Raw genomic sequence first — 14,752 nt, forward strand, 5'->3', positions numbered from 1 at the left:
AGCAAGAATGCCGTGATGTCACTGTCAAATCAGCTACATACCATAATCCTCAAGGTGTAACAATAACGTACTATCATTAGCAATACACATAAGGGATGAATACCCTCAATGTTTATAGAACACACAGCCCTACAAATCTTCAAAAAGAACTTCATACACATGGATATTAGGAGAAACCGTTCAGAAGATTCCCTTTGTAAAGAACAGAAACTTTGGAAAAACATGTAAGCAGATGTATAAACAGTGAATGGGGATAAAGACTTGAGGGAAGATGTGGACTAAAGAGTTATCTGCACCAATACTCAATTAATAGCTACTAAACTAATGCATCAGGAACTGTATCATGATGATGTCCAGTCAGATGGGATTGAGTCCTGGTGGAAAAAGGCACCAGTGGCCTTGCTATGCCGTACATATATATATTGTTATAGGCAATAGATGTTAACAGTTTGCAGTAGATTTTTATTCAACCCCTAAATGTATTGAGGTCCTAGAAACTGCTCTCAATTGCCCTAGAATAAGTTTCAGTGCGATCACCTATCCTTCTTAAATCCAGGGAATACAGACACATTGTATTGAATCTCCTCATAGGGTGATACTTTCATTCTAATAATGAATATATTTCCATTTCTTCAATATTATTGGTTTCTGCACCTACACCAGATCTACCAGTATTGAAAGGTTTGTTCAAACTTTTGCCATCCCTAGACTCAATTCAGCTAATGGTTTTCTTGTAGAGATGATCCCCATAAATTCTAATTTATTTGAAACTTAGCTACCCGTCCTGCACAAAATGTTACTCAACAACTCCTTCACTTGTTGATTTATGTTGCTTCCTTGTTTCACATGCAGGCAAGTTTGTATTATCATTTCTATCCTCAAACATTCTTACACTTTGCACTAGGATATTTCTGAAGCCTTATACTCCTCGAAAAAGTGCATTATCACAATCTTTATACCCCTGAATTTTGCTCATTCAGCTCTGTCTTTACTATTGATGGAAGTGTCTCTAGTAATCTTGACCTTTCTGGAAATATATCCCTGAACTCCATTACCTCTCTACTACTTTTACTTGCTCTTTAAACATATTCCTGCAATATTTAGAAATATTCTTAAAAATCCCTTCTTTCAATCAAGTCTTCATTATCTTTCTGTAGTTTAGTGTCCATTGCTTTATTTAATTTTATGCTTACTCTTCCACTTCCATACCACAGTAAAGTCATGAGGATGTTTTCATAATAAAGGGATGATATTAATGGAGACTCCGCTGCAGTGAGACATGTTTAGCAAGCTATATTCTAATGGGTTTTAAGAAGATTTGTAGGTCAGGTTGAGGTTCTGAATGTGGGTTTGCTCGCTGAGCTGGAAGGTCCATTTTCAGATGTTTTATCACCATACTAGGTAACATCTTCAGTGAGCCTCCGAATGAAGTGCAGCTGGTGTAGCCCACTTTCTATTTATATGTTTGAGTTTCCTTGTGTCGGTGATGTCATTTCCTGTGGTGATGTCATTTCCTGATCTTTTTCTCAGGGGTTGGTAAATGGGACCCAAGTCAATATGATTGTTGATAGAATTTCGGTTAGAATACCATGCTTCTAGGAATTCTCGTGCATGTCTCTGTTTGGCTTGTCCTAGGATGGATATGTTGTCCCAGTCAAAGTGGTGTCCTTCCTCATCTGTATGTAAGGATACTTAACAGCATTACAAACAACACTGAAAGACACCCAACTCACAGAAGAGACCCAGCAAACCATCAGGCAGCAGTCGTACCAACATCAAGCAAGAAAGAGGAAGGAAACACATTCAATACACAAGAAAGGAAACCACTAAAAGACTAAAAAAAGATTTTTAAAAATTGCTATTCTACCTGCAGACAAAGGATGCTTGACATTCATCTTAAATCAAAGAGACTACATTGGGAATGCAAATGCACTACTTGCAGATACCAACAATTTACAACAAATGGCGAAAGACCTGACCCACAACTAGAGAACCGAATCACAGCCCTACTCAAAACACTTAAGAAATCTGGAGGAATAAATAAGACCAATTTCCAAAAAATGAAACCAGACAGATCCAACACACCATACTTTAATGGATTACCCAAAATTCATAAATCAGTAGCCCCCTCAGACCCACAGTCTCGCTACCTGGAAAACCAACTTACAGATTGGCCAAGGAGCTACACCAAAGACTAAAACACTAAGTAGAAGACTCATGCCACTCCATCCACTCCACCCAAGAATTCCTGAAGACCATCGAAGAAAGGATGAAACAATGGTCTCCTTTGACTTAACAGCCCTGTTCACAGCCATCAACATCAACCTGGCCAAGGAAAAACTGACTACATTATTAGAAGAATGAGAGATATATACATCAAACACTACCAACTTTGTCAGCAAGGACAGTATCATCGAGCTAGTGGACCTCTGCCTTAACACCCACTTCACCTTCAACAACAAACCTACAGACAAACCAATGGTACACCTATGGGATCTCCAATATCAGGGTTCTAAGTAGAGGTGGTAATGCAGAGAATCAAACAAACAGCTCTACCAACCATCCAACCCAAACTTTGGGCCCGCTACATGGATGACTCCTTTGTTATTACTAAACAAAACAAATTAGAGGAAATCTTCAAGATCATCAATAATACCCTTACTGGCATAAAATTCACTAAAGAGGAGGAAAACAATGACAAACTGCCATTCCTAGATGTCACAATAGAGTGAACAGTTAATGGGGAACTTCAAACCAGTGTCTATAGGTAAACAACACATACAGACCAAATACTGAATTATAGAAGCAATCATCTCAACATCCACAAACAAAGCTGCATTAGAACATTATTTCAACAAGCCACCACACACTGCAGCACAGAGGAACTACACAGAGCAGAGGAAAATCACAGATACAGTGCATTCATAAAGAATAGGTATCCAATGAACATAGTCTGCTGATTTCTGAGCAACAAACCCCAATAAGCAGACAAAACATGTCTAGAAACCCTAGCCATTCTCCCCTATATCAAAGACATCTCGGAAATGACTGCCAGACTGCCAGACTACTCAGACCCCTTGGCATCATGGTAGCCCACAAATCCACCAACACACTAAAACAGCAGCTAATGAACTAGACCTATACAGACAACAAGCAACACTAATGTAATTTACAAAATACATTGCAAGAACTGTAACAAACACTGCATTGGACAAACAGACAGAAAACTAACCACCAGGATACATGAACATCAACTCACCACAAAACAACATGACCCTCTCTCACTGGTATCCTTACGTAAGGATGAGGAAGGACACCACTTCAACTGGAACAACACATTCATCCTAGGACAAGCCAAAAAGAAACATGCACGAGAATTCCTCGAAGCATGGCATTCCAACCAGAACTCTATCAACAAACACAGTGACTTGGATACCATTTACCATCCTCTGAGAAAAAGATCAGAAAATGACATCACCATAGGAAATGATGTCACCACAGGAAATTGATTCACCAACCCAAGGAAACTCAAACATATGAATAGAAAGCAGGCTAGACCACCAGTGCTTCATTCAGAGGTTCCCTAAAGAGGTTACCTAGTATGGTGATAAAACGTCTGAAAACGAACCTTCCAGTTCAGTGAGCAAACCTACATCCACAAAGCTATATTCTCTGCAGCCAGTTTATATTAAACATTCAGAGTTTTTCATGAAAATTAATGGAAAGAGCAAATATTCAGACAAAAAATGGCAAATTCAGTTATGGTTGGTATTAATTTTGAGGGCTAAACTCTCAGCATCCAATTCCAATTTTAAAGGTACATTTCAACTTGGCAAATGGAGTGTTAACACATCCGTTACTGCAAGAATGAAGAAAATAATTGACTATTCATCTTCATTCTTTCAGAGATCTGAGGTTTATTCTCCTGATTATTTGGTATGCCAAATGGGCCCAAAGAAGTGGAAAGTATGGTTAGAACATTTAATTCGATAATAGCTTACACATCGCAACTATCAATTTTTCTGGCCAACTGCATCATTTCATTCTTACAGGAGTGAAAGTGATGATATTTTTGCTCCTGAAGGTTGCAGATGTATCCCTAATTATGGGACAACTCACTTGTCATGTTGTTAATTATTTTCTTTGATGATAAAGAATGAAAATGTAAACTGGATGACACAATGTAAAGGAGAAAATGGAAAATTTTCTGAACATCTGCAAAACTCCAAGTTACATCTGTCATCCCCTGCTGAGTTTAACAAAACAATCTTACTATCTTGGTGAACAAGTTAGAGAGGCTCGCTACAGCTAGGGTTAGGGGGTACAGCATTGTCTTTGTTTCTTTCCTTTTTTTATGTACCCAGTTTGCTACTTTGCTCCCTTTTGCATCATCACCAAGCCCGATTTAACGCAGTGTTATATCGAAATACAGGACTAGTATGCAACTGTTTTCATAGAAAACATTGTGTCTTAGTGTAGCGGGTGTCCTTTGCTTTTCACGTCACAAGTTTGAGTAATTTTATTGATCAATATATTTTGAATCGGTTTTCTCTGGGAAATCAGACCAGTTGATTTCAATAAGCTCTTGTATTTCACTCAACATTCAGAATTGCAGAAGAGGCACCCACTTATGTTTGTCACCTTTTATGGTCGCAAAACTCAATGATTTGAAACACAGGGACATTTTGTTTTCCGCTGTAGATCTGGTGTAATTTTCCAATGAATAAGCTCTCATGCGATGAAGGGGGTCACTGGTTGGGTGGTTGCAATAAAAGCGTTGATTGCCTGATCCTCGACTTAAAAGAAAGAGCTTCAGCATTCAACGAGTTTGCCTGGTCTGAGACAGCTTATTTATTCGAATGTTTCTCAGGCCAATGGAAAGCATATGGCGTGAGGAGGCCACATAAAGGGAGGGGCTGTTCGTGAAATGATCACCCTTGCTCGAGGTCAAGGACTGATATTTACAAGTGCATGAGAACAAACCTGTTGATATTATGGATGTGCTTGAAAATGCACAAAACTCTAAATTTGATAGACCTTGGCAAAATATCAATTTAAAAATGCAGCATCTAGCAGGTAAACAAACAGGGTGTGGCGATTCAGGGACAGACTCACATGTGTCTGTAGAAGTGACTTCAATTAAGCCCCTCTCAGCTGGGTAAACTATGTCTACTCTGAGTCCGGACTAACAATTTGATCGTAACAAAGGTGTCCCCATTTTATCATTTGGAAATATCCAAGGGCTTGGCTGTATTAGTTGCTGTCTTAGCTGCTTGAAGCTTGTAAAGCGTGAGGCAGCAGTGGCTAACTCACCGGGTCACAATCAGGGCCAATATACCACGCTTCTGAAATTTATATGAAATCTGGAGACCTTCTTCCAAATTATGTGGTTGGAAAGCAGGAAACATTTAGAGACACTCGATGATCACATCTTGAATTATTCTCAAAACTTATGCCACACAAGGAAGCAGTTCACCCAATATTGTTTTACAAGAAGCAGCCGCATTTTTAATGGGATTATTCCAGATGTGACTTTCTCCCTTACCTCAGCTGCATTAAAGTACAGTTTTTACCTTGTGTGGAAAAATCTCGAGAAACTCTGAGAGGGATAGAGGCCTCGGCTGTCAACAAAAACACCCCCTTTAGCACAGCTTGTCCATTTTAATAAAGCAGAAATGTGGAGGAGCTGGTGTTGGATTAGGGAGGACAAAGTTAAAAATGACACAACACCAAAACATAATGCAACAGGTTTACTTAGAAGTAGTAGCTTTCGGAGCACAGCTCTTTTATCACTAGCTACCTGACGAAGGAGCAGCGCTCCAAAAGCTTGTACTTCTAAATAAACCTGTTAGACTGTAACCTGGTGTTGTGTCATTTTTAACTTAGTAAAGCAGGAAAAGGTGATGGCCAGGGATCTTGGCTTGTCAAACTCAGGAAAGGAGCTGAAGGTAGAAAGAGCTACAGGAGCACTATGCTTCTTAAATGCTGCTATTTCATCTGCTTCTACCGCCTCCTCTGGCAAAGCATACCAGGCACCTACAACCCTTCGTGTTAAACAAAACTTGCCTCTCATATCATCTTTAAACTTTCCTTCTTTTACCTTAAAACTATGCCTCCTATTAATTGACATTTCTATTGGGGACAAAAGACTCCAACTATCCAATCTATCAATACTCTCATAATTTTGTAAACTTCAATCAGATCACCTGTCTGACTCCAAGGTCCAAGTGAAAACAAATCAAGTTTAACCATAACTAATACCCTCCAGACCAGGTAACATCCTGGTGACATTTTTCTCTATCCTCTCCAAAACCTCACATCCTTATGGTGACCAGAACTCTACACAATATTCCAAATGTAATCTAACTAACGTGCTATAATGCTGCAAAATGATTTGCCAAATTTTATAATCTATGCCCTGACCGATGAAAGCAAGCATGACATTCGCCTTCTTGACCACTTGTGTTGCCACTTTGAGAGAAATGTGGACCTATATGCCTAAGTCATTCTGCAGCTTAATACTTTTAAAGGTTTTGTCATTCATTGTATACTTCTCTCCTGCATTAGACCTTCCAAAAATCCATCAGCTAGTACGTCTGGATTAAATTCCATCTGCCGTTTCTCCGTCCAAGTCTCCAGCCTATCTATATCCAACTCTATTATCTGAAAATCCTCCTCACTATCCTCAGCTCTATCAATCTTTGTGTGGTCCACAATCTTAGTAATTCCAGCATAGATTCCTGTGGAACGCCAGTGGTCACAGATCTGCAGTCAGAAAAACACTCTTTCACCACTACTCTCTGTCTTCTATGTCTAAGGCCATTCAGCATCCATCTTACCAGCTTATTGTAGATCCTATATGATTCCCCTTTTGTATCAGCGTGCCATGAGAGACCTTGTTAAATGTCTGCTCAAGTCCGATAGACAACACTTACCGCCCTGACCTCATCAAACAGATTTTTCACTTCCTTAAAAAACGGAATCCATTCTGAGATATGATGTCCCCTGTACAAAGTCACGTTGCCTATTGCTAATAGAGTCATTGAGTCATTGAGGTCTTCAGCATGGAAGCAGAACCTTTGGCCCAACTTGCCCATTCCCCTTAGTTTATAAGTGAGTTGCCTGCATTTGGTACATATCCTTCCATACCGATCCCATCCATGTACTGGCCTAAATGTTTCTTAATTAACAAAATTGTATTTGCTTCCAACCCTCATTTCACCCTAATCTAAAGTTCACCTGGAACATCTCGGACACTTCCCTCCCCTTCCTGGACCTCTCCATTTCCATCAACAGTGAGCGACTTAACATGGACATGTTCTATAAGCCCACTGACTCCCACAGCTACCTGGACTACACCTCCAGTAAAAATGCTATCCCTTATTCCCAATTCCTTCGCCATCCTGACATCTGCTCCTAGGAAGACCAGTTCTACCACAGAACACACCAGCTGGCCTCCTTCTTCATAGACAGCAATTGGTCGATGATGTGCATCTGCGCATCTCATCCATTTCCCACACCTCCGCTCTCGAACCTCACTCCTCCAACCGCAACAAGGACAGAACCCTCCTGGTCCTCACCTTCCACCTCACCAACTTCTGTATACAATGCACCTTACCTTCTGCCTTGGGACCTTTCAACCACACAGGATTAATGTGGATTTCACCAATTTCCTCATTTCTCCTCCCCACACCTTAACACAGATCCAACCTTCTAACTCGGCACCGCCTTAATGACCTGTCCTACTTGTCAATCTTCCTTCCCACCAATCCACTCCACCCTCCTCTCCGACCTATCACCTTTACCCTCACCTCCATCCACTCTCAGCTACCTTCCCCCAGCCCCGCCTCCCTCCCATTTATTTCTTCACTCCCTCAGCTCCCTGCTTCATTCCTGATGAAGGGCTTTTGCCCGAAACATCGATTCTCCTGCTCATCGGATGCTGCCTGACCTAAGTCCTGTTCCTAAGAATCAACAATTTTGCCCTACCCTTGACATTCCCTCACCAGCCTGTAATTTCCCAGATTATCTCTGTTGCCTTTCTTAAACAAAGGAACAATGATGGCTATTCTCTCGGACATCTTTTGTGATGAAGAAGGATACAAAGATTTCTTACAAGGCCATAGCATTTTCCTCCCTTGCCTCCTTCTGTATTCTAGGACAGATTTCATCAGGTCCTGGGAACTTGTCTACCTTAATGCTTTTCAAAACACAAAACAGCTTTTAATACTTTCACCTAAGGATTAATCTTACCCTTATTCACAAGTAACTTCAAAACTTATGGAATTATGGTCAATGTTCCTGAAATACTTTCCCACTGAAACTTTGATCACTTGGCAGGGCTCATTCCCCAATACCAGATCTGGTATGGATCCTTTCCTATTTGGACTATTTACATACATTTCAAAACACCCTTCTGGAAGCACATAAAGAAAGATTCTCCCCCATCCAAGGGAGTTCCAGTCAGTACATGAGAAGTGAAAATCATTCAGTGCAATAGATTGATTAGGAAACCTTTAGAAAGTACTTCTGAGGCACATGGTGGGGTTCGGCTTATGCCCAAAATGTCGATTCTCCTGATCCTTTGATGCTGCCTGACCTACTGTGCTTTTCCAGTACCACGCTCTTGACTCTGATCTCCAGCATCTGCAGTCCTCACTTTCTCCTCAGTATCCCTACCTCTGAACCAGGTGGTCTGGTTCAAGTATCACTGGCTCCAGAGCCATGTAATAACATTTCTGAACAGGCTGTTTGGAAAACATGCGCCCTATAGAACTCCAGCAATAGTGTCTTGTGGCTGAGGTGTTTAGAAACAATCACAAACATATTTTTATATGTTTAGCATGATGCCAATGAATAAAGAGTTGTCTTTCTGAATCCCATTGATTTTAATCTTATTCGAGATTCTTAGTCAAATGCTGACTTGAAGTCAAGAGCAGGTAGTTGTACCTCACTTGCGCAGTTCGTCAATTTAACAGTACAGAATTTTTTGCTTCTATCTTTCAGTAAATAGTGTTCTTTTGAGTATGTAGGAGTGGTAATCCAGTCGTAGTTTGATACAGCTGAAAATGGGTTTATCATTCCTCCACCTATTAAGTTCCCTGTGAATCACAGAAAATTTTCCCTGTGTTCAAGAGAATGAAATATCAGGTACTGTATCATGGACAGCTGTTCTGACTTAAAATCTTTGGTTTGTAGGAAGTGGAAGTACAACTAGTCTGAAGTCCACTCTTAACCAACAGCTATATATGACAATCCCAAAAAAAGGATACAGGCAAAAATAATATTGACTGTTTTATATTTGAGGTACTAAAAAGCCAGGATAAATGACACTGACTGCTGACTGTTTTCACAATTGAAGATGATAGTTGAAATGGATAACTAACCTCTGTCCTATTTGCCTTTTGTTTCTAGAGCCATTGCAAAGCAAGCCAATTATATGCTGAGGAGGAAAAAAATAAATGTTTGGATTGTTCTGTGTGTGGTAATAGAACTGATTGTGCTATGTTGCTATTGGCAGTAATTCAGAAATCATGGAATTTGCCATTACTCTGCATTCTGTTTGTAATATTTCATCAAATAATAGATAAATAAAATGCCAGCTGTGGCCATTACTTGAGATGTATTGTGTCTGAATAACTCTGACGCTGTTTTTCTTGTCCAGAGGGTGCAAAACATTTGAAGCAGATTTAATACCTCCCACTGTGTTAGAAAATATTTGTTCATAAATGTGTTGCATTTTTGCCAGATCTGAATATCCTGTATGTCAATCTATTGGGCATCATATCTGATGCATTTAGGTTTAATCAATGTATGATGTTGAAAAACAAAACCACCTTTTGATGCATGTTGTGCTTTATTAAATTAATTAGTACCAGGCAATCCATTTTCCACATCCATATATGTTAAGCAATTTTGTTCCACACAAAAAAAAACCCATGTGTCAGAACACTTAAACTGGATACAATGCTAATTCATGGCATTCTTGTCAAGCTATTATCATTGAGTTGCAAACTTGAAGTTGTCCATCAATTAATTGAGACGGTCTGTTCACACTATATCCTTTGCTAACATTACCATGCTTTTGTTAAGTTGAAAATTGAAAGTTTCAAGAATGTAGTTGTTTGAACCACTTCATATGTTTCCTGTGGTAGTTGGATGTTTGGTGTCTGGAACATTTTGATTTCATTTTCTCCTTCAAAAGCATTGTGTGCTCCACTGACCCTTTACCAAAGTAGTTGATTATTATTTGGAATGCAAACAAAACATCAATGCCTAGTTTCATGACTGTGTAATTATATATTTTGTGAAGAAATCCTATCTGATGGACAAAGAATCTTACATACTGGCTCCCTACCAGTCAAATGACTGTCATACTACTATAAGAATTAAAAGCAGAAGACGACCATCTGGTCATTCAAGCTACAAGGTGTGAGCATTTTCTTTTTGTGCAGAATCTCTAGAAAAAACTACAAGAGAAATCATCAAAGAGAGGGCTCTCTTTGAAAGAAACAGAAGGAAGATATTCAGTAGATCAAGCTAAACTGAAGAAACAGTTCAGACAATATGCATGTGCCATAACTACAGACCTAGTGAGGATCAAGAAAGCTCTGCCTACCTGTGTCTCTCCCACATTCTGAAACTGAGTCAACCCGCACAGTCAGAAACTGGCAAATTGGTAACAGAAGCCATCACAGCTACCAAAGTTGACATGAAGTTTCAACCAGTTCACTTCAGAAGGGGAAGCTTCCAGTAGTAATGTGTCAATAACAATCTTAGAGACATAACTTATTTTTGTCTTTACAGCTATATTTCATCCTTATCTAGTTTATCTGCTGCATATATATTTTTAGCTAATAACTTTAACACTGTTACTTAATGGTGGAATTTGAATTCAATACCAAACCTCTGGGATTAAGAGTCTAACAATGGCCATAAAACATTGTCAAATATAAAAACCCATCTGGTTCAATAATATCCTTTAGGGAAGGAAACCTATTTCCTTACCTCATTTGGGCTACATATGACTCTAGACCCTTAGCAACATGGTTGACTCTTAACCATCGTCTGGACAATTAGGGATGGGCAATAAAATTCTGGCCTTAGCTAGTGACGCCCACATCCCATGAATGAATAAACAGAAAAAAAAAACCACAGGAGTATTTTCACAATAAACCAACCTTTTGACTTATTTTCAGCATAAAGCTGTGTTGCTGATTACATTTAAATTGAAACACATACTAAAAAGGGGTCATAAACAAGTTAAGCAAATTTACAGTTTTAACAGGCCACTGAGGACATGCTGGGTGACATCATATTAACAAACTTAATATAAACATGTCTTTTTTTCTGGATGTCCCCTAATGTCTTAAAATTATTGAATTACGCAGTGAACATCACTGTTCCAAAAATCCATGGGGTGTTTATGAAAAGAAAAATAATGAACTTCACAAATATATGCAGAGATTTTAAAACCCAACAGTGTTAATGATGTGAAAATAAACAAATGGTGGTTACTACACAATAAATGGCATACACATAGAAAACTAATTTATTAGAACTGAGCAGTAGTGTTGATGTGGCTCCTTTCACCAAATGTAAATGATTGTTACAGTCCTATTTGGTTTTGTTGGTTCTGTTTATAATTGATTGGCTGGGTCTCTACTCTAGAACCTTTTTGATACATTTTTAATCTTATCTTCCATTATTTAATATAGCTTATGACTTGAACAGTAATAATGTTTTAGGCAAATGGTTTTTTGATATGTGCACATAAGCCTAATTTCTTGACTTTTTGGAATACTTTAATATACATACTATTTCATAATTTACAATTTAAAAATTAAGTTTGCAGTATTGTAAAATTATTATTTGTAAGTTGTATTTTAACATATGAACATAAACTGGAACAAATATTACATTTACTAAGGAAATGTGGAAGCACAATTCCATCCAAAGGATGCATTTAATATATTGTTACCTGATATGAGCAGAGGATTTGAAAGCTGCGAGTTGAATTGGAAGTTGAAGGAGACCATAACTCCACTTGAAAACGATGAATGGAGCCTTCGTAAAAAGTTGGCAATGAGGTACCGATTATGATATGTCCATAAAAACAGCAAATTTAATTATCCCCTTTAAATTGATCATGGAGAATTTTGTAAGTCTGGTTATGATTTAAAGGGAAGCAGTAGCAAAAATGTCATTGTACACATAATCCAAAGTCCCAGATTAATGTTCCAAGGGATATGGCAGATGGCAAAATTTGAATTCAATAAAGAACAATCTTCATTGAAAAAAGAAAGCTACTGCCAATCATGTGGCCATTGTTGATTGCCATTAAGAACCCATCTGTTTCACTGATGTCTTTTATTGATGTAAAATTGCTGTCCTTGGTTGGTCTGGCCACAGCAATGCATTGTTGACTCTTAACTGCACTCTGAAATGGCCTATCAAGCTATTTCATTCCTTCAAAGGTCTACAAATTTGAAAGAGTGAATTGTAACTGGATAGATCACCCTACATTTACCTGGGCGTTGTAAATTACCTTTACTTTTCTCCTTACTAATGTATGGGACTTATGCCAAAATTAGGAGAGCTTTCCCACAGACTAGTCAAACAACAGCCTGACATTGTCACATGCATGGAATCATACTTTACAGACAATGTCCCAAATATCACCAGCATGGTACTACTGGCAGGACCTTTCAGCTACATGTCCTCTGCCAACTAGAAGAACAAGAGCAATAAATGCAGTGGGAACACAACCAACTGCATGTTCCTCTCCAGGACACACACCATCCAGATTCAGAAATATATTATCAGTCCTTCACTGTCACTGGGTCAAAATCAAAAACTCACCTCTCAACTGCATTGAGGGCATACCTATATCTTAAGGGTTTCAGTGGTTCAATGGTATCGCCACACCACCTTCTCCAGGGAAATTGGGGATGGGCGATAAATAGAGTCATAGAGTCATAGAGATGTACAGCACGGAAACAGACCCTTTGGTCCAACCCATCCATGTCGATCAGATATCCCAACCTAATCTAGTCCCACCTGCCAGCACCCAGCCCATATCTCTCCAAACCCTTCCTATTCATATACCCATCTAGATGCTTTTTAAATGTTGTGATTCCATACACGTACCAACCTCTGTGTGAAAAAGTTGTCCCTTAGGTCTCTTTTATATCTTTCCCCTCTCACCCTAAACCTATGCCCTCTAGTTCTGGACTCCCCACCCCAGGGAAAAGACTTTGTCTACTTACCCTATCCATGCCTCTCATGATTTTATAAACCTTTATAAGGTCATCCCTCAGCTTCCGACGCTCCAGGGAAAACAGCCCCAGCCTGTTCAACCTCTCCCTATAGCTCAAATCCTCCAACCCTGGCAACATTCTTGTAAATCTTTTCTGAACCCTTTCAAGTTTCACAACATATTTCCAAAAGGAAGGAGACCAACAGTGGCCTAACCAATGTCCTGTACAACCGCAACATGACGTCCCAACTCCTGTGCTCAATACTCTGACCAATAAAGGAAAGCATACAAAACGCCCTCTTCACTATCCTATCTACCTGTGACTCCACTTCCAAGGAGCTATGAAGCTGCACTCCAAGGTTTCTTTGTTCAGCACACTCCCTAGGACGTTAACATTAAGTGTATAAGTCCTGCTAAGATTTGCTTTTCCAAAATGCAGCACCTCACATTTATCTAAATTATACTCCATCTGCCGCTTCTCAGCCCATTGGCCCAACTGATCAAGATTCTGTTGAAATCTGAGATAACCTTCTTCACTGTCCACTACACCTCCAATTTTGGTGTCATTTGCAAACTTACCAATGATATCTCTCATGCTCACATCCAAATCATTTATATAAATGATGAAAAGTAGTGGACACAGCACTGATCCTTGTGGCACTCCACTGGTCAGAGGCCTCCAGTCTGAAAAACAACCCTCCACCACCACCCTATGTCTTCTACCTTTGAGCCGGTTCTGTATCCAAATAACTAGTTTTCCCTGTATTCCATGAAATCTAACTTTGCTAACTAGTCTCCCAGTGGGAACCTTCTCGAACGCCTTACTGACGTCCATATAGATGACATCTACTACTCTGCCCTCCAACAATTTGCCCACCACTGATGTCAGGCTCACCGGCCTATAGTTCCCTGGCTTGTCCTTACCACCTTTCTTAAACAGTTTGCTGACCTAGTGAACAACATTGAAATCTCATGGATGAAATTTTTAAAAATTCAATCGCCATCATATTTAAACCATGGTTGTATATCAGGCCAAGCACTGTCAGTACAGAGCTAACAGGCACAATTCATTTGAATTGACCCAGACATGCCACACACAGAGAATTAGCAGCCCACTTTGATGACAGGAAGCTCGAGCTCCTGGTTGATGGGTGGTACAGTGGAGGGCTCTCCTCTTCCCCCAGGACTGGCAGTGGAGTCTGTGCTACAAGAGATTGTGACCCAAGTCAGTGTTGTTTCCCTGGTCCAGAGGAATGAACAGCAATGTAGGAAGAAAATCAATAACCTTCCCCACTCTGTGAAGGTATGTGGCATCATTTTCTCACTGCTGCTTCAAATTCTATCCATCTCTGCTACTCCCACCACGTGTCATGATCCACCTCTCTCATTATCGCAGATAATATCTTTCCTCACTCACTCTCATCCATAAACTCCTCCCCGAATTATTAATTCTATGGCCTCTGCAATGCCTTCTTACTCACGTGAGATATCTTT

General features: G+C 39.6%; 1 long non-coding RNA gene across 2 annotated transcripts in view; it reads left to right on the top strand.

Moving 5' to 3' along the window:
- Positions 1-9,478, top strand: part of LOC140479470 (uncharacterized) — a 36,798-nt gene extending 27,320 nt beyond the window's left edge. For both annotated transcript variants that reach the window (XR_011961051.1, XR_011961050.1), the window contains exon 3: positions 9,415-9,478. This is a non-coding gene — a long non-coding RNA (uncharacterized lncRNA). The remainder of the gene's footprint in view (positions 1-9,414) is intronic.
- Positions 9,479-14,752: the final 5,274 nt, after the last annotated feature.

This window comes from Chiloscyllium punctatum, chromosome 7 (assembly GCF_047496795.1).
Source record: "Chiloscyllium punctatum isolate Juve2018m chromosome 7, sChiPun1.3, whole genome shotgun sequence".
NCBI classification, from domain to species: domain Eukaryota; kingdom Metazoa; phylum Chordata; class Chondrichthyes; order Orectolobiformes; family Hemiscylliidae; genus Chiloscyllium; species Chiloscyllium punctatum.